The sequence below is a fragment of the Ochotona princeps genome, chromosome 7 (genome assembly GCF_030435755.1).
Source record: "Ochotona princeps isolate mOchPri1 chromosome 7, mOchPri1.hap1, whole genome shotgun sequence".
NCBI classification, from domain to species: Eukaryota; Metazoa; Chordata; class Mammalia; order Lagomorpha; family Ochotonidae; genus Ochotona; species Ochotona princeps.
This window is the reverse complement of record NC_080838.1, coordinates 74155513-74177869: the sequence shown is the minus strand read 5'-3', so window position 1 is coordinate 74177869 and position 22357 is coordinate 74155513.

Here is a 22357-nt window from a genome sequence, read left to right as displayed (position 1 = left end):
TATTGCTGTGTATCTAAATAATTTTTAAACTAGCCTTTGTTTTGAGAGATATTTTGCTAGTCATATAATTTTTATTAGATCTCAATTATGCTTTACTTTATTCTTTTCAGTGTTGTCTTTAGATTGAGATGTCTACTGTTGTGGACAGTAGAGATGTGATTGAGATGTGATTGAGATTGAGATGTGATGAGATGTCTACTGTTATTCTTACCTTTACTTTTTATTTTTATTTTATTTTATTTTTTAAAAAACTTATTTACTTCTACTGGAAAAGCAGATTTACAGAAAGAAGGAGAAACAGAGAGAAAGGTCTTCCATCCGCTGGTTCACTCCCTAATGGCTACAATGGCCAGAACTGATCCAATCAGAAGTCAAGAGTCAGGAGCTTCCTACAGGTCTCCCACACGGATGCAGGGTTCCAAGGTTTTGGACTGCCCTCTACTGCTTTTACAGGCCACAAGCAGGAAGCTGAATGGGAAGTCGAGCAGCTGGGACAGAACCAGCATCCATTTGGGATCCTGGCTGATGCAGGGTGAGGATTTAGCCACTGAGCCATTGCACCAGGCCCTATTGTTAATTTTTAAAGCATATCTTTTTTTTCCTTGCTCACTATGAGTGGTTCTGTTTATAGTTGATTGTAATCCATTTAATGATATTCTGCCATGATGAATATTTTCTTAGCTTTGTCTGGAAATTTGTGAAACACTATAATTCCAAGTTCATATTCATCAATAAATTCAGTGCGTTACTTATGCTTTCATGCTCACTGAAGCTCAATTCAGAATAGGTAAGATACACAGTTGACCCAGATGCCAATTAATGGATGAGTAAATAAAGAAATGCATTACACACGTACACACAGTGCAACATTACTCACACATCAATGAAGAATGGAATACCATCTTCTGCAAAATGAAAGCAAAGCAAGACAAACAAAAAACAAAGATGTAACTGGGAGCCATTATGCTTGGTGGAATAACCCAGTCCCTAAAAGACAAATATCATGTTTTCCCTGATGTGTGGTAAACAACAACATGGAGTACAAACATGCAATCTACTGGAGTGAGACTGACATTTTGAGAACTGATTAGTATTTTAGACTTTGTCTATATTATTGAGGAGTGGTAGGTTTCTTTCTAGTTTCTAATTGCTGGATTCTTTACCTAATTGAGTATTAGATTGATAATTGAAAATTGAATTAAAGAATGCCATTGTAGAAATTTAAAAAAAAATAGGAAGGAGGAGGGAATGTGGGTAACAAGGACAGAAATAGAGGATAATATCACTACGTTGCTAAAACTGTACTGTGAAATGTGAAATTTGCTCACTTTATTTTAGTAAAATAATGCAAGAGAATTGTAATAACTACTACTATTCTCATCATTTACACTATTTTCTTTTGATACATATGCCTTGGTTTGGATGAATGAAATATTCTCATTTTAAAGTTTATTTTTGTTGCTCATATACATGTGTAATAGATTTGAATTTGTAGGATCCAAATGGCATTTAATTTTCAACTTAATATTGTTACTATTTGAAGAATAATCCTTGTGTGTGATCTGCCCAAAACCTGTGAATCCCTATTTTTATTCTCAGTCATGCAATGTTCACAATTTTGAGAATTCTAAATAGTGTACCCCTAGTTCTCTGCATATTAGTTTTTCTTAACCTTAGATAATTCCCTCAATCATATGTGCTAATTGATACAGTAATCTCCATTTATTATTCTGCATATTTATTATTCTGTATATTTTGTCCAATATTTATGTATTCTGTATATCCACTTAAGTCATGGATAGTGCTAAGCTCTGTGTACAGGCTGATATTTCCTCTATGATATATACTTATCTAAAGAGTATTTGTAAATGTGCAGAGTAAGTAATCAGATTTTTAAATATGAATAACTAATAGTAATAATAAAACATGATGATCACAGTAATTCATGAATTCAAAAAATTCATAAAAATTTTTTGAAACTTACTGATTGCTTATTTCTGGAAAGATAGAGAGGATGATCATCCATCAAGTGGCAGCAATTGCTGGAGCTGAGTCAAACTGAAACCAGGAGCCAGGAGCTTCTTCCGTGTCTCCCACATGGGTGCAGGGTCCCAAAACTTTGTGCCATCCTCCATAGCTTTCCCAGGCCACAAGCAGGGAGTTGGATGGGAAGTGGAGACTCTAAGACATAAGTTGGTGCCCATATGGGATCCAGGTGGGTGCAAAGCGAGGATTTCAGCTGTTAGGCTCTCATACCTGTCTTCCCCAGACTTCTAACTTGGTCCCTTAAACTCAGGAAGATTAACAAAAAGTAACAAGCTGTGGAAGTCTTGTTAAGAAGTTGGGACAATCTTCAGCACTGGTGATTATGATCATACACGCTTATTTACTTTTGTCCAGTAGCTCAGGTGCATTTTTAAATGATGATCATTATCTCATGGAAGCCAAAAAACAAAGCAACTCCCCCCAACATTATAATAAAAAAATCCTGGAGACTCTCAGTTTGAGGAAGAGTCTGTGGGGAGATGAGTCATCAGTGGGTCCCAAATCAGAGTTCGCTTGAAGAAATGAGTTTGAGTTACGCAAGATACTGCTACTGTAGTTCACAATAAGCTGGTGTGAACCTCATGAGCAGGTGGAGAGGAGAGCTCATGACTCCATCATTAAATGTGATCAATGCCTGATGTTTCCCTGTATTGAAATGTTGCACCATGGATCATCAATACACATTCAGTTATTGTTCATAATGAGCATTTCATGTACAGTGTCAAGAATTTTAAGTTTGTTGGATGGACAGTAAGTTCTCATCTCTTATTTTTGTGTTGCCCAGTAACCGATCTTGGGCTGTTTTGGACTTTACACTTGTTTTGATTCTGCTACCTATTTTAAACCATTTCATTTCTCATTTTTTTAAAATGGAGATTTAAAAAGGTCTGACGACCATTATAAGAGTAGGGGTACTTTCTTATTTCCATCATGTTGACACAAGGAATGTGAAAATCAGATTAAATAAGAAGTAACACCTGGAATCACAGCAAAACTTGGGAGATTGTGTAAAGGAAAAGAGAAAAGGACATGTTTTGTAAGTCAAATAAACACATTAAGAAAACAAAATGCAGAATTTCCAGTTTATGATGCAGAATGTAGGGAAAAATCCAAAACTGAATCGTGTAATACAAATTTTATTTGTATTTTAATTCATGAGGAGTCTGGATACATTATGTAGAGAACAATAGTTTTCTTTTTTTATCACTTCTTTTTATTCATCATTATTATTATTACCATTTTATGATACAGTTCCATAGGCTCCTGGGATTTCCCTTATCCTCTCCCCAATCCCCCCCCCCCAACTAGTTCCTTTATATCATTACTAAAGTACAGTTCTTCACACACAGTCATATGTCCACCATTGTGGGCATGGACAATGGCAGACAGTCCAGCATCCTATTTTCAAGATTTAGTAAACAGTTTCATTTTAAGTCCATCTTTGTGTGGAAGTAGCGATGCATACTACATTGTATTCACACATCTGGATATGACAGTCTTCATTTCACAGTTACAGTACAACCCCTTAAATGAAAAGCCACAATACAAAATCAGCAATAGTAGAAAAATAGAAGTTTAAAATGCCATGAAGTTGAATAACATGTTACTAGCTATGACAGTCTCCATTACACAGCTACTATACATCCTCTTAAATGAAAAGCCACAAAATAAAATCAACATTTGGAAGAAAAAAGAAATTAACAACATCATGAAGTTAAATAACATGCTACTGAATGATTAATGTGTCGCTGAAGGAATGAAAAAGAAAATCAAGAACCTTCTTGAAAATGATGCTACTGTATGATCTATGAATCATTGAAGAATTTAATCAGAAGAAAGTGTTTTGAAGAGATGAAACTAACAAAAACAAAAACATCAAAACCCACTACACTACACTAGATATAACTTCGGCCGATTTTTGTTGGTGAAATGTGTCTCTTCTAGACAACAAATAGATGTATTTTGTTTTTTAATCCAATCTACTAATCTATGACATTTGATTGAGCTTAAGCCAATTACTTTCAGGGTTAGTATATATGGGTGGTAATTTGGTCCTGTCATTTTATGCATGGGTTATTCATTAATTTAGTCTTCTGTTGTCATTTTACTGGGATGTTCTTCACATTTACTTTAGGATTTTTTGGGTGCTATTCCTCTTCTCTGTGAAAAGAACATCTTGAAGTATCATCTGTAGGGCAGTTTTTAAAGAGGCAAATTCTTTGAACGTTTTTTACTGTGGAAGAATTTTATTTCATTTTCAAAGATAAAACAAAGCTTTGCTGGGCTGACAATTTTTTTTTGTTTTGTTTTAGAATGTGAAATATGTTGCTCCATTCTCTTCTGGCCTGTAGAGTTTCCTGTGAGAGATCTCCTGTGAGTTTAGTTGGCATTCCTTTATATGTCAGTTCATTTTTTTTCATATGCACATTTAAGGATCTTTTCCGTATGTTAGATTGAAGAGAGCTTGATGATCGTGTGTCTTGGTGAAGATCTCTTTGATCAGGCCTGTTGGGAGCTCTGTGCCTCTCCTGAATGTTGTTTCCCAATTCTTTCTCCAGATTAGGGAAATTTTCCCTTATTATTTCATTAAATATATCTGTAAAACCAGTTTCTCTTTCTGCACCTTCTGGGAATCCCAAAACTCTTATATTAGGCCTCTTAATAGTGTCTTTCAATTCTGGAATACATTTTTTGACCTGATCCAGCTCTGCTTCCAGCGTTTTGTTTGCTTCCCCCTGATGACAGGAAATATCTTCCAATTCTGAGATTCCTTTTTTTGCTTGCTTCATTCTATTTGGAGACTCTCCACTGCACTGTTAATTTGCTCTGCTGTGTTCTTAATTTCTGATACATCAGCCTTGATTTGCTTTATTGCTGCTATGTCTTGTGTTAAATGCTCCTTAAATTCTTTGAACTCTTGTATGTGCTTCTCATTGTTGATAAGAAGCTTTATAATGAGTTTTCTGAATTCTGTGTCCCCTATTTTCTCAATGTCTTCCTCAGTTAACTCTGAAGTTGGTACAGGGTTTTGCTCCTTTGCTAGGGAGTCTTCAGTAATTTTCATTTTGCCTTTGTGTCTTCTTTTACTCTTGCTCATTGTACTTCTAGTTATCAGATCCTTCTCCTTGGGGCAGGTTCTTAAGACCTGTCACCCACAGGTCTATAGTTCAATTTTTACTTACTTCCATTGGTATACAGCTTCTTGCTTGCAGCCAGTTGTGCCACTCTCTCCAACAAGTTCCAGGTCTGGGTTTCTATGTTAGATTTCCACCATGGTCTCAGTAGCCCCAGCTCCTGGCTCACCACTCCCCACCTCCTGTGCTGAGGCTGCACTGTTGCCTGTACAACCGTTCTCCCACTTCCAGTTGCAGCAGGTACCAGGATCAGGGAGACACCAGGTATCCTATATAGCTAGGTTTTTGGTGGCGCTGATCTTGCTGGAACCTGTTGGCTGTTAGGTCTGGGTACCACACAGACCTATTTTGACCCAAACGATGCCACAGTCATTATTATTTTCCTGTGGGACCAGTGTAATCCACTGAACTCAGTGAGTTCTCGCGAGCTCAGCACATGTGCAGTTCACTGTTGTCCTGTGCAGTCCTAAAGCTATTGCCACAGTGTACAAAATGGCACCTGACGTACCACCACTACAGTTCTTGATTTGCTGGCAGTCAGATCTGAGGGCTACCCAGACCTGTGTTGGGTAAAACCTGTAGAATGCCAAGTTGTTGTAGTTCACTGAGTCAAAAATGAGCTCACTCTCAGCTCAGTGTATGCTCAGTCCTTTCCCTTGCCTTTGCCTCCTTAGGCAAATTGGCGTCCAATTCTGCTCTAGGGGGCTGACTAGGTTGTGAAATCCACCCGGTTCTCACACTACTCATCTGGGTTCTGCTGTTCTGTCTCTGCTCCTGGTCAAATCAAATGGACCAACAGGACAGACAGTTCTTTGGGCTCACCTCCCAAGCTCCCAGTGAAAGTCCCTTCCCACCTGGTTGCTGGTGGAGTTCTGGCTGCTGGTGGAGTTCAGATTGTCCACCGCTAGCTGAATGGCACTGGATTAACAGTCACTGTAACACCACACCATTGTTTTTGCTGCTTTCCTGTGTCTGTCAGTCTCCAGGTACCCCTCTGCTGTTGTTCTGTCCTCTCCTATTTCCTAGAATGTGTCCTCTCTGCTTCATCCTGATTAAATGTTTCTCCGTCTGTTTAAACATGTCCTTACCATATTCTGATATTTGGATTCCTTGAGAACAGTTGTTTTCTAAAGCTAGATATTATGTGTTTGTTTCAATTAACTTTGAACCACCGTAGTCTTTGCAAAAATTCCCAAAGAACAGTTTACTATTCATGTAGTCTGGTAGGAGGAATTCTCAGTGGTTGATTTTTGAAGGTTTAGAGAGACTGCCATGGGTTTTGTGTCATGTTGAGAAATGTTCTTGGTACGTTGAATTATATTTTTTTCTGATTTTTAGAAAAGGGGTGTTTTTTAATAGATTCCGTGCTGTTGGTACATAAATTCTAATTATATAGTGATGGTCCCTGTCTCTTTTCCTCCTCCTTTTACCTCTCTTCTTTTTGCTATCTTTCCACTCTCTCTTTTGTTTTTCAGATTAAAATTTCTTTGAATTTACATGACAGTATAAAGGTTTAATGCTTCACCAAATGAGATGTTGGCATATATTCAATATTTATTGTGTTTCAGGTGTTGTAGATAGTCATCTATAAGGCATTCCAACTGATTTCTGTTTTCTAGAAAGAGCTAAAAAATACATGAAAAGTGAACATATGCATAGAAAAATATCCTAACAAATGTCCCCAAGAGTGATAAAAGACAGACTTGCTAATTTTTAATCACAATATGTCATCACATTCTCTGCTTTCATAGTTTTAAACATAATATAAGCTACAGAAGCCTGCCCCCACTTTTATAAAAAGTAAAACATCTGTTTGTTCTGAAGGTTTGTTAATGCTAGGACACCCTGGCGTCCAACCAGTGCAGTGTGTCATTTGTCAGAAGGCCTTTGAACTGACAATCTTTTTGTGCTTTCTGATTCTCAATACTGAAACCAGTGGTAATACCCACGCTTAACTCTGTGGAGAAGAAAGGGCAGATTATAACAAGGCTTCCTTTGTGTAATGACTGAAAACTAAAGGAAAAACTACTATACTGATGACAGTTAGAGCATGCTTTACACACCAGCCTTTGCTGTAAAGCAAATCTGGAAAAGGATGTTGTGACATGAATGCAAACAAATATTGTTATAGTTACGTACTGGATGTTTTATTTAAGGCTAGGATATTAGTTACGAAATATGTGATCTTACCTGTAGCTGAGAATGTATCATGATGCAGCTCATCTAAGGACAAGTAGTAATATTTATGTGTAATTTTTGTAATTTATAGACGATTATATTTAGAAACTGCTTATTTTTTATTCTGTAAAGACACAGCATCATGCTTATGTTTTCAAATCATATTACACATGTTGCTTTGCAATGTAAATTTTCATGAACAGCAGACAGTTTTTGGATAATCAAAATAGAACTTGCATAATGCAACCTATATGACACATGTGAAAGCAATAAAACTGTATTTGCAGTCATACAATTCCCATACAAACTCCATACATTCATACACACCATACAAATCCCTACAAAGTGCCAATACAGATTACCATCCTACACTCTGGAGTCTCAAAAAGGGACGCCATCACTGTAGCATGTTTATTATCATATATGCTTAAAACTTTACTAACGTTAAACCTAACATGGAAGAAATTTTAGCTCCCAAGGACTGTCAGAGTGAGGAAATGTGTGTTGCTGAGCACTGACCATCTGTCAAATGCTACCGTAGTACAGCAGCATAGGCTAGGCACATGACAAGATCTCATGTACTGAAACTCAACTGGGAATATTGCATGCTTTCTATGTGAGGAAGGGCATCAATGCAACTGCAGAGAGACACTTAGAAGAAAACAAATCCCACTCAGCTTGCAGATACATTAATTGTATTGTCCTCACCATCTTATATAAAGATATTTAATGAGGAACAAAGGCAGGGGAGCAAATAACCACATATAAGACTTTTCTCGTAAATGAACACAGGTATCTAATTTATATATAGTTGCAATTGACATCTTTTATACATGCTAATCCAGAAGAAACATTTCGGTATCAGGGTCTCTATAACACATACACTACAATCAGGAATGTAAGAAACTTTGAAACTGAGGGGACCACACCAAGTTTCTTCCTCTTCTGAGGTACAATGCGTAGGCTGATTTTTACCATGTTGATTTTTTTCTTCACACCCTACCAGCCAAATAATTTAGATGAATTCCATGCCCTCTGTAAGCCGGACCTATTTTGGTCTGTCTGCTATTTAACATTGGAATCCTGCAGAGAAAGTGGTTGAAGTCTAGATACTTTTTCCATTTGTATATATAAACATACTTGTTTTTTTCTCTCTTATCCAGATATAGAGATGGGGAAATAATTTTCTTCTTCCCAAGTTAATGTTACATAAATTCAGTTGCCAAACTTGGCTATAGGCCAGACCAACTGGCAGTGAATTAAAATAAATTGTTTTATATAGCAACCATGTTATATAATAGTTCTCATTGCATGCTGTATTCATCTAATATGGAACCCCAATGTTTTTGCTTCTATACTGGTTCTTATTTAAAATTCATGACTACTGCTTTATAGCCAGAAGTTTTACTGCAAGGAGATGAAACATTGTTTGATTTTATTTTCTAGACACCTGTATGTACAAAGTCCACACATTCTTTGATGGGATCACTGGTATTGCCTTCTACTCTGTCTTCCTGAGGTTTTTATAATGTCTCCTGCTTATTCAGAATGTTATTTTTTCTATTCCACCTGATGATCTTTTCACAAGGATGTTTCTTCTTTATACAGAGATGTGCTCTTTTTTCCTGAAGTGATTAGGAGAGTTTTGTCACTACTCCTCCTAACCATTTCTCAAGGGTTGGTGTTGTGGTGCAGCAGACCAAGGCAATCCTTCTGGAGAGCGGCAATCCATATCTGAATGCTATTTTAATCCCTGCTGATCTAATTGTGATCCAGCTCCTTGCTAAAACACCTGGGAAACAGAAGATGGTGCCTGTTAGCCTCTGGCGAAATTTTAGGCACCTAGTTTTGGCCTGGCACAAAGCTGGCTATTGTAACACTTTGATTGCTAGTTTATCCAAAGATAGACTCATTAGGATGGGTGTTTGTCCTAGTGAGTAAGCCAGTAGATGGGAACCTTGCCTGGCATATCATAGTGCCTGGATTTGATGTCTGGGTTGGCTCTCAATTCCAGCCTTCTGTTAACTCTGACTCTGGGAGATTTAGGGACTATCTATGCAAGAACTGCTGTCTGCTGACAGTGGGGAGTCAAATAGCCTGTGTGGTTCATTTTATCCTTGAATTTTCTGCTGTTGTGCAAGTTATTTATGTTGAAAACCTAAATACGGTGGGGTGGGGTGGGAGAGGCTGAGGTTCCTACCTAGGCTTCTGATTGTGCCAGTTAAGGACTCCATCTACCACATAAATTTGTACTTCTTTTCATCAAGTGTATTTCCTAGCTCCTCGGTTCTGACTTCTGCAGAGTAATGTGCTGAACAAAGGGGTGTGGACAGACATGATCCACGTGTATGTTGGCAAAAGCCTGCGTTTCCACTCTCATTCATGTCCCCTGACACCACTATAATCATACTGATCAGTTAGTGAACAACAGAGGAGAGACATGTGGCTGATAGATACTGTTAACCCAACCTACTAAAATCCAGAGATTCACAAGTGAGCCAAATGAAATGCCTAGTAGTCACCTATCCTAAACACTGAATGTGGTCTTAAGATCAATAGGTTCAATGGTTGACATCATTAATTTTGTGGGTGATTTTTAAAATGTCAAGCACTATTCTGAAAGAGTAATTGCTGCAGCAATTTTTCCCAAGAAAAGAACTACTGTAGTGGAAACCTCAAATATGTGATTTGGGGGATGGCTAGAAACAGAAAAAGAAACCAGAAGAGACTGGAAAATAGTTTTACAAAAACTACTTGATCTAGAGAAAAATGAAAGGATCTTTCCAAAAGAATGAAAAATCGGCCATGCATTTTCCGTCTCTGAGGTCAACTGGTGAAAATCAAAGCTAGTATTTTTTAAGGACTTTTGCACTTGAGAATAATTGCTTAATAAGAATATTGGAAATAGATATTAATGTATTCTAGTGGCTTTTGAAGAAGTCCCTAATGCATAAACTGAACTACTCTGAACTAAAATTATAATGGGATGATTAAATATATCAAAACTTCCTTGGTTGAAAAATACAGCTGTTTCTTATATTTAAACACTCAAGAACCCATAAAAAGAGCGAATCAACAGTATAGCTGTAAGGTCCTTTGAACTTCCCAAAGGATTCAGATGGTGCTTGGTCAACACTGTTGGCTTGAAAGTGCTTCTGTATATTTTTACAAACATACTCCTCAGAAAGATGGAGCAACAGGCAGGCATGCTAGTTATAAGCATGTATCATTCTTTTTTTTTTTGGCTAGGCAGATGACATTTGTTATTTCAATAAAGGTGCTGTTCAGAATTCCTACTCACACAGGAATATCTGGGTTTTAATCAAGGATTGGTCCCAAATCCAGTTGCTTGCTAAAGCACACCTGTAAGAGGCAGCAAATACTGACCAAAGTAATTGGGTCTCTGGCCCACATAGGAGCTCTGAATTGAGTTCTGGGCTTCTGGCTTTTCATGACTCAGTCATGGCTATGGTGGCCATTTGGGAAAGTGAGTCAGTAGACGAAACTCTCTCTGTGTCTCTGTCCCTGCTTCCTTCTCATATGAATAATAAAATAATGCACATTATATTTCATATGAATTTTGGTGTATTATATAAAACTACAACCAGTTTTAAAAACTCTGCAAAGGTTACATGGGAGTCATGTTTGCAGAAGCACTGCCAGTGTTAGACTCATGTTGAGAATAAAAGTAAGTTTGTCAAGTAATTGCATTCTGCTGCTTTTGGAATCAGTCTCTCATACAACATCATCAAGATAAGTCTAGTAGAACTTACAATTTTACAATTAGCTGTACAATTCCCTTTTCACTTTTTAATTTGATAGTACATGCATATTCATGTATCATGAGTCATGTGATATAAGTTTGTAATGATTTCATAGAATCCGTGGGTTTCTATGTAGTGTGGCTTTACCTGGTTAAAAGTGAAAAATTATATTCCAACTTCATTCATGTTCTTAGTGAATTTACTTTGAAAATTTCTGTCTCCATATATAGAGTGTGGCCACTGGATAAAGCTATTTACCAAACACTTGTGCTGTATTTATACATGCATGCTGAGGCAGAAAATCCCTTTGTTTCCCCTGGGAGATACTATGTGTGGTTTGTAGAAAAATATACATATTTTTTTATTTTATGCTAATTACAATTTTTCCAATAACAATTTATTTTGCTTCAATAATGAAAATAAACCATTTGTAAAACTAGGTTTTCAGTGTGACATCACACATCATTAATGTTCTAAATAGAGGATATTTCCTATACATACCACAGGTGTATTGGTCGCTGACTTGATATAAGCATAAGTTTAATATTTTTCTTTTTTTTTAGTTAAATTTGGGGAGCACATTTATAAATTGTGACTTGGATGTGATTTCTGACTTAAATTCATCATGCATTTTGGTTTAAGAATATTTTATTTTAGAAAAATTCATTTAATAATTTTATTAACATTTTAAAATTATTTAAAAATCTCTTCATTTATGCAAAATCTAGAAAAACCTAAAAATTATTTTGATACCTGTCTGAATTACATGACAGTTACATTTTCAGAGACAAATATCCTTGATTAGCTATTTATCCCTTATCTGGTTTCCTTCTATCCACATTGATTAATTTGATCACTTAATCATATAAATCAATATCACTGGAGTGCCTAATGTGCCATTAGATGAATTAGAAAAGAGTTATACTTCCAGAAACACATATCTTCCACAATCTGCTATTTATCCCTTGTTTCACTTCCTCCCATCCACATTGATTAATATGCTCACTCCATGACATAAATCAATATCTAGTGTATGATTAGAAATTCTGCCATTGACAAGACAAACGCCTTGAACTCACAGATCACACTAACCAAATAAAAATAAATTTTAAATAAATAAGTTGGAATGTGTGTGGCATGAAAGGAAACACCACAAATGCAAGGAATATGTGAATGGTAACCAGATTTATACTGGATAGCTGTGTAAAGCTCTTCTAAAGAAGTTGCTGAGCTGCCTAGGCCTGAAAGATGACCAAGAATTTGGCAGTAGAAGAGAAGTGTGAATAGCATTTCAAGCAGAACAAAGAACATGCAATGTAAAGGAACTGCATAGAATGAAACTGGTTGTGCTTTTACTGAAAACAAGGTTGGTGTGACCAAGATGTGTCACGCAGTAAGTCTGCAAAGTTAAACAGCAGTCAATTAATTGGTGCCTTGTGATGCTTCTAGAATTTCAGGTTTTAACCAATGGCATCCATCAAATGGTTTGAATCAGTAGAGAAGCATAATTAGCTTCTTATTTAAAAGCTTTCTCTGCTTTTTAAAGAAGTGTGTCAAAGTGAACATTAAGAAATTGTGTTGCCCGGGGGAAAGAAAGTGGTGGTTCATGTGTTATTAATTGTCATGCAGGAGAGAGAATTATATATATATCTGAGGCATGTCTAAGTGATAGGTTCATACAATTAACAGGAATTTGTAGCTTGATTGAAACAATGGTTCATGAGAAAGAGGACTTTAAATGGAACAACTTCCAGCTAGTTGAAATGAGCCCTGGTCTAAGGTCAATTAGAAAAGCAGAAATCATAACATTTATGACACGAAAGTGAGAGTCTTTTTTTTTTTAATCTTAGAGAACTATCCTCACATGTTTGTTTTTTGTTTCCGGTTCTTGATCTAGGGAACCTAAGCTCTTTTGACTTCCAGAGTGGGAGGGGTTACAGGGATACTTTTTGCTACAACAGTTGGTCTTCATCCCACATTCCTGGCACAAATATCCTGAGATGCATGGGGATCACCAGAGTGATGAGTGCCTTCTGTATGCTAACAAGAGCACTTGTATGTGTGGACCCCTGCATGGCTTCCTGACGGTCAGTGGCCTCCAGAAGGCCAGAGCATGCTCACTGCTGTAGGACTTTCTGACCGGTCTCAGACCTCTGAGGAGAGAACTGCCATCAGACATCAAGTTCATCATCAGTAACCAATGGTTTAATCAATTGTACTTATTGATGGGACTTCAAACAAGGCTGTTGGAGCCTCCGGGTGGGTGCAACCTACTTCCCCAGACAGAAGCTCTGGACTCAAGAACCAGCGGGACTATGTTCTATGTCTTCGTTGGTGTGTTCCTTTGCATTATTGGATTACCTTTTATGGTAAACTTTTCTTGAGTCCTGTGAGCTGTTCTAGTAAATTATTGAACCTGAAGAATGGGTTGTGAGAACCTCTGGTTTACAGCTAGACAATCAGAAGCACAGCAGGCTTGGACTGCCAAGGACTCAGGGAAGTCAGTGTAACGAATGCACTGAATATTTGGAGACCTCATAGGTGACCAGTGTGTTGGAATCAAAACCACTACCCACATTAACTATCAGAATAATCTGTAGTTAGAAACTATTCCTGACAAATGCATATGCAGAGCATACATCTAACAAGGAAGATGGCACTGCTTCCTGGGATGTGTGGCAGTGTCTCTAACATCCTTTACCAAACACATTTTCTTCACAAACAGTGGTTTGTCCAATGGGGTGGCACTGCGGAGCCATAGCAGTGAAAGATGGTGAGACAGTCTTTTTCCTTGTTTCTTCCTGATTTGGTTTTTTTCAAGGGGTACAATCTCCAACTTGCCGCAGATATATTTTTTTCTCTTTCTAGTTTGTTTCCTTGCCTGGATAGTCTGTGGGGACTTTCAATGTCAGTGGCCAGTGTGGGAGAGAGGAGGGGAAAACTTCATCCAGAACTCTGAAAAGGCACGTTGACCATTTTTTATTGGAAAGGCAGATTTACAGAGAGGACAGAGAAAAAAGATCTTCCCTGCACTGGTTGACTCCTCAAGTGGCTGCAACAGCTGAAGCAGAAGCATCTGAACCAGGATCCAGAAAATTCCTCTGGGTCTCTCACATGGATGCAGGGTTCTGTGATATAAATGTGAACAAATATTGTGTAAATATGTCAGGAAACTCAGTAATTTACATTAAGTGATAAAAGGGTCAAAATACTATCTTAGTATTCAAAATAGTTTTTTTTAAAGATTTATTCATTTTATTACAGTCAGATATACAGAGAGGAGGAGAGACAGAGAGGAAGATCTTCCGTCTGATGATTCACTCCCCAAGTGAGCCACAACGGCCGGTGCGCGCTGATCCGAAGCTGGGAATCAGGAACCTCTTCTGGGTCTCCCACGCAGGTGCAGGGTCCCAAAGCATTGGGCCATCCTCGACTGCTTTCCCAGGCCACAAGCAGAGAGCTGGATGGGAAGTGGAGCTGCTGGGATTAGAACCGGCGCCCATATGGGATCCCGGGGCATTCACGGAGAGGACTTTATCCGCTAGGCCACGCCGCCAGGCCCCCAAATAGTTTTTTTTTTCAAAGATTTTTTTTTTTTATTGGAAAGTCAGATTTACAGAGAGGAGGAAAGAGAGAGAAAGATCTTCCATTCACTGGTTCATTGCACAAGTGGCCGTAATGGCGGGAGCCAAGCTGAGCTGAAGCCAGGAGCCAAGAACTTCTTCCAGGTCTCCCACATGGGTGCAGGGTCTCAAGGCTTTGGGCCAGCCTCTACTGCTTTCTCAGACTGCAAACGGAGCTGGAAGGTAGGAGGAGCATTTGGGATGTGAATCCATGCTCATATGGGATTGCAGTACATGTTAGGTGAGAATGATATAGCCACTAGGCTATCGTGACAGGCTCTCACAAGGAACTTTAAAGTTATGCTTTAAAAATAATTGACAGTGGAATTAGCACGATGACTCAATAGGTTTATTCTCTACCTGCAAGTGCCAGTATGCCATGTGATCACTGGTTCATGTCCCTGCTGCTCCATTTCCGCTGCAGATTCCTGCTTATGACCTATAAAAGCAGTGGACTGTGGTCCAAAGGTGTCCACGTGTGAGACCTGGAAGAAGCTCCTGGCTCCTAGCTTCTGATCGTCTCAGCTTCAGCCACTGTGGCAATTTGAAGAGTGAACCAGTAGATGGAAGATTTCTCTCTGTCTCTCCTCTCCGTAAATCTGCCTTTCCAATAAAATACCCGAATTTAAAGAAAATCATTAACAGCAATCCATAATATAAAAAGACTGAAGTCTCTGTATTTGGGAAGAGAAATGGTAATAATGTATCTTAAAACAAATGGGGGGAGCATTTATTTAAGTGAATTTTTGTTGGACCAAGCAGGGATTCGTTGCTTTGAAGCACATATTTAGCATTGTCATTTGGAATGATCATAAACATTCCATTTTGAGCCCTTACTGAGCACAGGTTAAGAACTTTCCATGCTTCTGCTTCCATAACGCTCATAAATTATGAAACTGGCCTGATTGGTATAACCACTGTACAGATGGGAGACAAGCATACTCAGAGATTGAGTCTAATTTGCCAAAGGACACCCAGGAAGTAATCAAAGCAGCCTGAATCAAAGCCCAGACAACCTGAAGTAAGCTCACCACTTACCCTTAAACCATACAGAGCAGGGAATTCAAGTCTCATACTCATTCTCCAACTAGATTTAACCTTAAGAATTAGGAAGGTTAATTGCATCAAGCCTTCTGCAGCCAAACGGAAGGGCTTGCAATCTCCAGAAACGGCTTCAGAATGAGCCACCTGCCTCACTAGCTGCAGAAACTTCTGTGCTTCGCCATCTCTGTCTGAAATTATATCCCTTTATTTTAACAAATTATTTCCCCTTTTGTGTGGTCCGTTTCAATGATGCTTTCCTCAGACTACATGTTGAGTCCAGTATCATTCTGTTTTAGGAATTTGCCAAAAGTACTCATAGAATTCATTATTACTTGTACTTTGATTAAAGCTTATTACAACTAAGCACTGTAGCTTCAGAACAGGAAAGAAAAAAAAAAGGGAAACTGGAAAACAGACAAGTGAATCTAGGAGGGACCCAATGCAGACTACGGTAACTGTGCACACAGCTCTCAGTTTGTTAGGCAGTGATAATATGCTGTTGCCTCACACCCTGGTGGTTTTGGAGCCTGCTGGACAGCAGAGCCCCGAGAGTCTACAATGGTTGTAGCTGGACTTTAGTAAGAACCAAGGGCTGTAAATTCAATGACTGCCCCAACATGGGTCCAATGACTTGACCCATCACCACTGCCTCCCAGGAACAAGTCAGGAAAAAGAGCCAGAAGACATGCCATGTACTCCAATGGAGAACACAGCTTACTCAATCATTAAGCAAAATGTGCATTTCTTCCACTCCCCTTTTTGTAAAAAAGATATCTTATTTAGCTACTTTTAACACATATTTTAAGAAATTGGCCCATTAATGAAAAACCCAATCATCTTTTAAAATTTTAATGCTGAATTATTTATAATTTTCTACTATTTAAACCATTTTAAGAATACAACTCAGTGACATACTCGTGTGCAGGCAGAACCATGACCTTCTTAAACTGAAGCTCTAATTGCATGATAACGCCTCACTGTCATTCCCTACAGGATAGCACCCATAATCCCTCTTTCCAGCTCTGTAAATATGATTTCTCTTAGCACTTGCATAACATTCATCCATTTTTGACTGTCTTATTTCTCTTATAATTAGGTTAGCATATTTCAACCATGTTTTAGTATATAGGAGATTTTCATTCATGTTTAATATTTTAATTATCTATTACACGATGTTCATCCTTTTATCTGACAATGGACATTTGGACTATTTGTAAGTCTTCATTGTGTCACAAATACTACTGTAAACATTGCTGCATAAATATCTATTAAAATCTATGCTTCCAATTAGCTTGAATATATACAAAAATGTTGAATTGCTGAGTCACATAGTGGTCCTTCTCTAGAACACTGCTTGACTTTTCAATCTTAGTGACCAAGCTGCAATTTCTCCACATCCTAACCACTTCTTTCTACTGTCTATTTCCTTGATGTTCTTCATTCCAACAGATACAAAATATTTTATCCTTGTAGTATTGTTTGCATTTATAGTGATTCGTGATGTTGAGTCAATTTTCTCTTTTCCAAGATTTATTCGAAAGTCAGAGTTATATAGAGAGAGGGATGGAGACACATGTCCCACTTCTAGTTCTCTCCTTAGATGGTAGTGATGGCCTGTGCCTGCCCACAGCTGGGAGCCAGCAGCTTCTTCTGGGTCTCCTACATGCCTGTACAGGCCCAAGGACTTGGGCCATCCTCTGCTGCTTTCCCAGGACATACAGGGAACTGGATTGAAAGTGGAGCAGCCAGAATTAGAACCAGTACCGAAATAGGATGCCAGCACCACAGGCAGAGATAAGCTTACTATGCCACCGTGATGGCCCTGAGCAGATTTTCGAGTTCTTTAGTCAAGAGCTGTATGTTTTCTGTGGAGGGATGTCTATGCAAGATCTTTGTCCATTATTTGGATTGAGTGTTTGTTGTACATATTCTGGCTACTGATTTCTTTCTTACCACATTCAAATATATTTTTTGCACTCTTAATGGTATCCTTTAGGAAACATTTGTTTTCCAAAGTTTGCCCAATTCACTTATTTTTCTTGTTCAATCTGTGCTTTTGTTTCAAATATAAGAAATTATTGGCATATCTAATCTCATGGATCTCAACTTCCTTTGAAAATTTTCATAGCTTCAGCTTTGCCATTGAGATATTTGATTCGTTCTTTTATTTTGGTATCTTGTGTAAGGTATTGGAACAAAGTTTAGACACAGCATCAAAGAAACACAATCCATCATGGGGAGTTGGTGAGGGAATCTCTGGGATGGTTGTGACACATCCTAAATGATGAAAGTGAAGTAGTTAAAACATTGAATTTACTGTTTTTTGTCAACAAACACGTAAGAGAAACTGGTGACATTGCTGATGAGATTAAGATAACATGAAACCTCAGGATTCATCAGAAAATTTGGGAGAAATTGATTATAATTTTGGTAGCAAATAATAACTTTGAGAAACAAAAGTTTATTAGACAAGAACACATGAGTGTAGTATACCACATGGTAAATGTGTACATGGAATGCATTCTGCACCCTGTGATGGTGCAGGGAGGAGATGGGGAGCTTCAGTCTGGGCTGCAATAGTGATAAAGGTCATGAAAATGTGTATAGTAGGACAGGATTATTACATATCTTCAGCTGCCATGATAAAAAATTAATAAATAATAGCAAAAACAAAAGAGGAAAGAGGGTGTTTATTGTGTTGGATAGCACAAGAAATGAAGTATCAAAATTCAAATGAAATAAGAGCAGCTAAAAGTACAAACTTTTGGAGAAAAGGAGTTGACAGTGGGGAAATTTGGGAACATAAAATGCTGTGGTAATTTAAGCCTTGGAGAATTATTTGACATTTTAAAATATGTGCATGCCTTGCTTTGATAAAAGTAACAATTTATTTTAATTTGGCATTAATATTCCATCATATTTTCTTACTTGAAAAGTATGAAAAAGAAGTTTCAATTTATTCTTGTGAGCTTGCCTACCAAAATAGCCGTTGTCTAGTGTTTAACTCTTAAGTATTCATTTCACCACCAAGCTGCAATCAGGATGCCTGAAGTCCTACTAGAATGGGTTGTGTAGCATTATTTTGGCATGTTTTTACTTGCCTGTTTTACATTTATTGAATTCAGGTAATTTATACACTTGTTGATGTATTAAAATTCTTTAAAAATGTATTTATCTTTGGATATATGGTTCATCCTGTTAAATTGCTAACTGTACCCCCAGCATCTTACATAGGCAAGAGGCTGAATCCTGGCTGCTCCACTTCTGATCCAGTTCACTACTACTGCAACTGTAAAATCAGTGGAAGCTGGCCAAACTACTTGGTCTCCAGTCATCCATGTGGGAGATTTGGAAGAAACCCATGGCTTCTGGCCTTGGTCTGATCTATCCTTAATCATGGTGGCCATTTTGGGAGTGAACTAGGAGAGGGAAGATCTCTCCTTCTGTCTCCTTCTCTCTGTGTTTTCAACTTTACCACTCAAATAAATTAATTAAATAAATATTGAAAAAGACAAATATTCATATAGATTGCATTCAAATATTAACAAGCATATTCTAGCTTTTTACTATATGTGGTCATTTGTTTTACCCATACTGTTTCAATAATTTGTTATCCATTCTTAATTTTTTAGAAGAAAATTAAGTACTCAAAGAGCTAAGATTTAGTTAGTAGGGAAGAAAATTACTGAATTACTTAGAGGGACATGACTTATTGAGATCACTTCTGATTTTAAAACATGCATCATACTTCATGGAGCAAACTACATGTATACATAAATAACTATTTTAACTGGAAAGTTCCAGATCCAGGACTGGGAGTGGGCCCAGTAGGGAAATGTTGGGCTCCTCTCTGATGGGCTTCAACTACGACTGGTGAGCCTGGCAACCAGGTTTGGGGTTGGGACTGGCTAGGCTGGTGATGGCATATGCTGGCATGAGTGTGGGCTGGAAAGTGGATTCAGGTGGGCTGAGCTAGGCTCCAGTGCCCATTGATGTTTGTGAGAGCTGAATGGGATGTGAGACAGACAGGACCAGTCTACTGCACATACTGGAGAGTACAAGAATCAGGGCTGGGGTTGAGACTAGTGGACATTGTTGGGAATTAATCTGACTAGATTGCAATTCCCAGTGGTGGATGTGAGGGCTGAGTGTATGGTAGACAGAGTTGGATTAGACTGCAAAATCCATTGATTTGTGTAAGAGATGGGGCTGGAGACAAAACTAACTGCTAAGACACAGCAGTGGACAGCATGCCAATTGGGGCCTGCAGAGGTCATCTGGTACCGTAATAGAGTATGGAGGGCAGAATAAATTGGACAATTACTCCAGCCAAGTGTTGGCAGCAAATATCTGGGCAATTGGAGATTCTAAGGTGAATGATGTCAGCCACTGGATTTTTTTTTTAATATTTATTTTTATTGCAAGGTCAGATATACAGAGAGAAGGACAGACAGAGAGAAAGATCTTCCGTCTGATGATTCACTCCTCAAGTGAGCGCAACCACTGGTACTGTGCAGATCTGAAGTTAGGAGCCAGGAGCCTCTTCTGGGTCTCCCACGTGGGTGCAGGATCCCAAAGCTTTGGGCAGTCCTCGACTGCTTTCCCAGGCCACAAGCAGGGAGCTGGATGGGAAGCGGGGTCGCCTGGATAAGAACCTGCAACCATATGGGATGCTGGCACGTTCAAGGTAAGTACTTTATTCGCTAGGCCACCTCCTCGGGCCCCAGCCACTGGATCTTGAAAGCATTTCTTCATCCTTGGATCAGTGAGATTGACAGCATTTCAATAGTATTGAGCAGTGTATTCGGAATATCCTCCACATTGGGACCCCTGGAATCACATCAGATGGCCATGTTCCCCTTCCCCAGGTACTGATGCGGTTAGGATGCGGGTGCAGCTGCTTCCCTTGCCTTTCCCTTCCTTCAGATACAGGAAGAAGAAAAAGAAAACTGAAAACAGGGATCTGGATGAGAAGTGGACTGGCAGGGACTCTACTGAGTGCTGGTATGTGATACTGGCGCCACAGGCAGAGGCCTGATGTGCTACACTGCAGAGCTGTGAACTGGGAGCTTCCCCTTGCTGCATCAGCAGTTTAGAAGAAACAAAAGGAAAATTCTTTTTCTTTCTTTCTTCAAGATTCATCTATTTTTACTTGAAAGATGGATATTCAGAGGGGAAGAGAGCCAGAGAGGGAGATCTGTCCGATGGTTCTTTCCCAAGCGGCCGCAACTGCTGGAGTTGAGCCAATCTGAGGCCAGGAGCCTCTTCCAGGTCTCCCAAGCAGGTGCAGGGTCCCAAAGCTGTGGGCCATCCTCGACTGATTTCCCAGGCCACAAGCAGAGAGCTGGATGGGAAGTGGAACTGCTGGGATTAGAACCAGTGCCCATATGGGTTCTGGGCGCATTGAAGGTGAGAAGTTTAGCTGCTAGGTCACCGCGCTGGGCCCAGGAAGATTCTTTACTGTTGTTCAGTGGAGTGTGGTTGTTATGATATGTATTCTACAATTATGGAAACTTTTGGGCATGTTTTAACTTCATCCCCATAAGGAAACCCCTTTTGGGAGACAGGCAGCGCAGCTGCTTGTTTGACCAGTGATCTAAGTTTTTAGGCGAAGAGCTGAAGAGAGAGCTTTGCGTCCTTGAAAGACATCCCGGCACCATCTTTTCTGTTCTTTGAATACATTAGTTGGGCAGGTCAAGTTTTCATGCGTGACATGAGAACCAAAAAAACATGTTTTTACTGTTCTCTTAAATTTTCTCATTAGCAAAGGGACACTTTGCCCCATTCCTTCACAAAACCCAAGAAGGTCAATCTTTTAGAACACTGGCATTCCTAACAAAACCTCTTTCTTAAGTGAGTAGGAACGAATTGGAGAAAGAATAAATTGTGATTATAATTGGTTTATCTATTTGCATAGACTGTGGTGTTAAATTCTGGAACTCGTAATAATTCAATGTGAGAACATTTGGATCACATATTGGCAAACAGTTGCTTCCGTTTAATTTTATGAAAATCATTAGTACTGTCAGAATTTTCAAATAGTAAAGGTGAACCAAGGACTAAAAAGGGAATCTGGGGACTGATGATCACAAAATTAAGGTGCTAACCTTTCCACAATAAATAGTGTTACCTGTGTATATCAATGGCCCACAAAATCAATGCTTGTTAACATGCGCAGTGGGGAATAAGGCTTTGCTGCAATTCATTTGTGAACACACATCTTGCCATCATCAGTCATGGGACTGCTTCCTAAGATATGCACACTGGAGGCTCAGTTCTGTAGCTGCAATTTTGAATTAGCCCCAGCATGACAGAAAGCAATCCTTGCACTTTGGGAGTAAGAAACAAACTTATGCAGGTAGAATATCAAATATCAGTGTAAAAATTAGATATCTTCTCTCTCTAATGGGGGGAAATCAACACGCTTCATATTAAGTGTATTGCACACTTAACTCTTGTACTTATTTTTCCTTTAAAATCCATTGGGTAGTATGGATGAGCAATGCTGCCTGCAGCGGCAGAGACTCCAACCCTCTCAGCTGTCAGTGAAGACTACTCTAATGTGTCC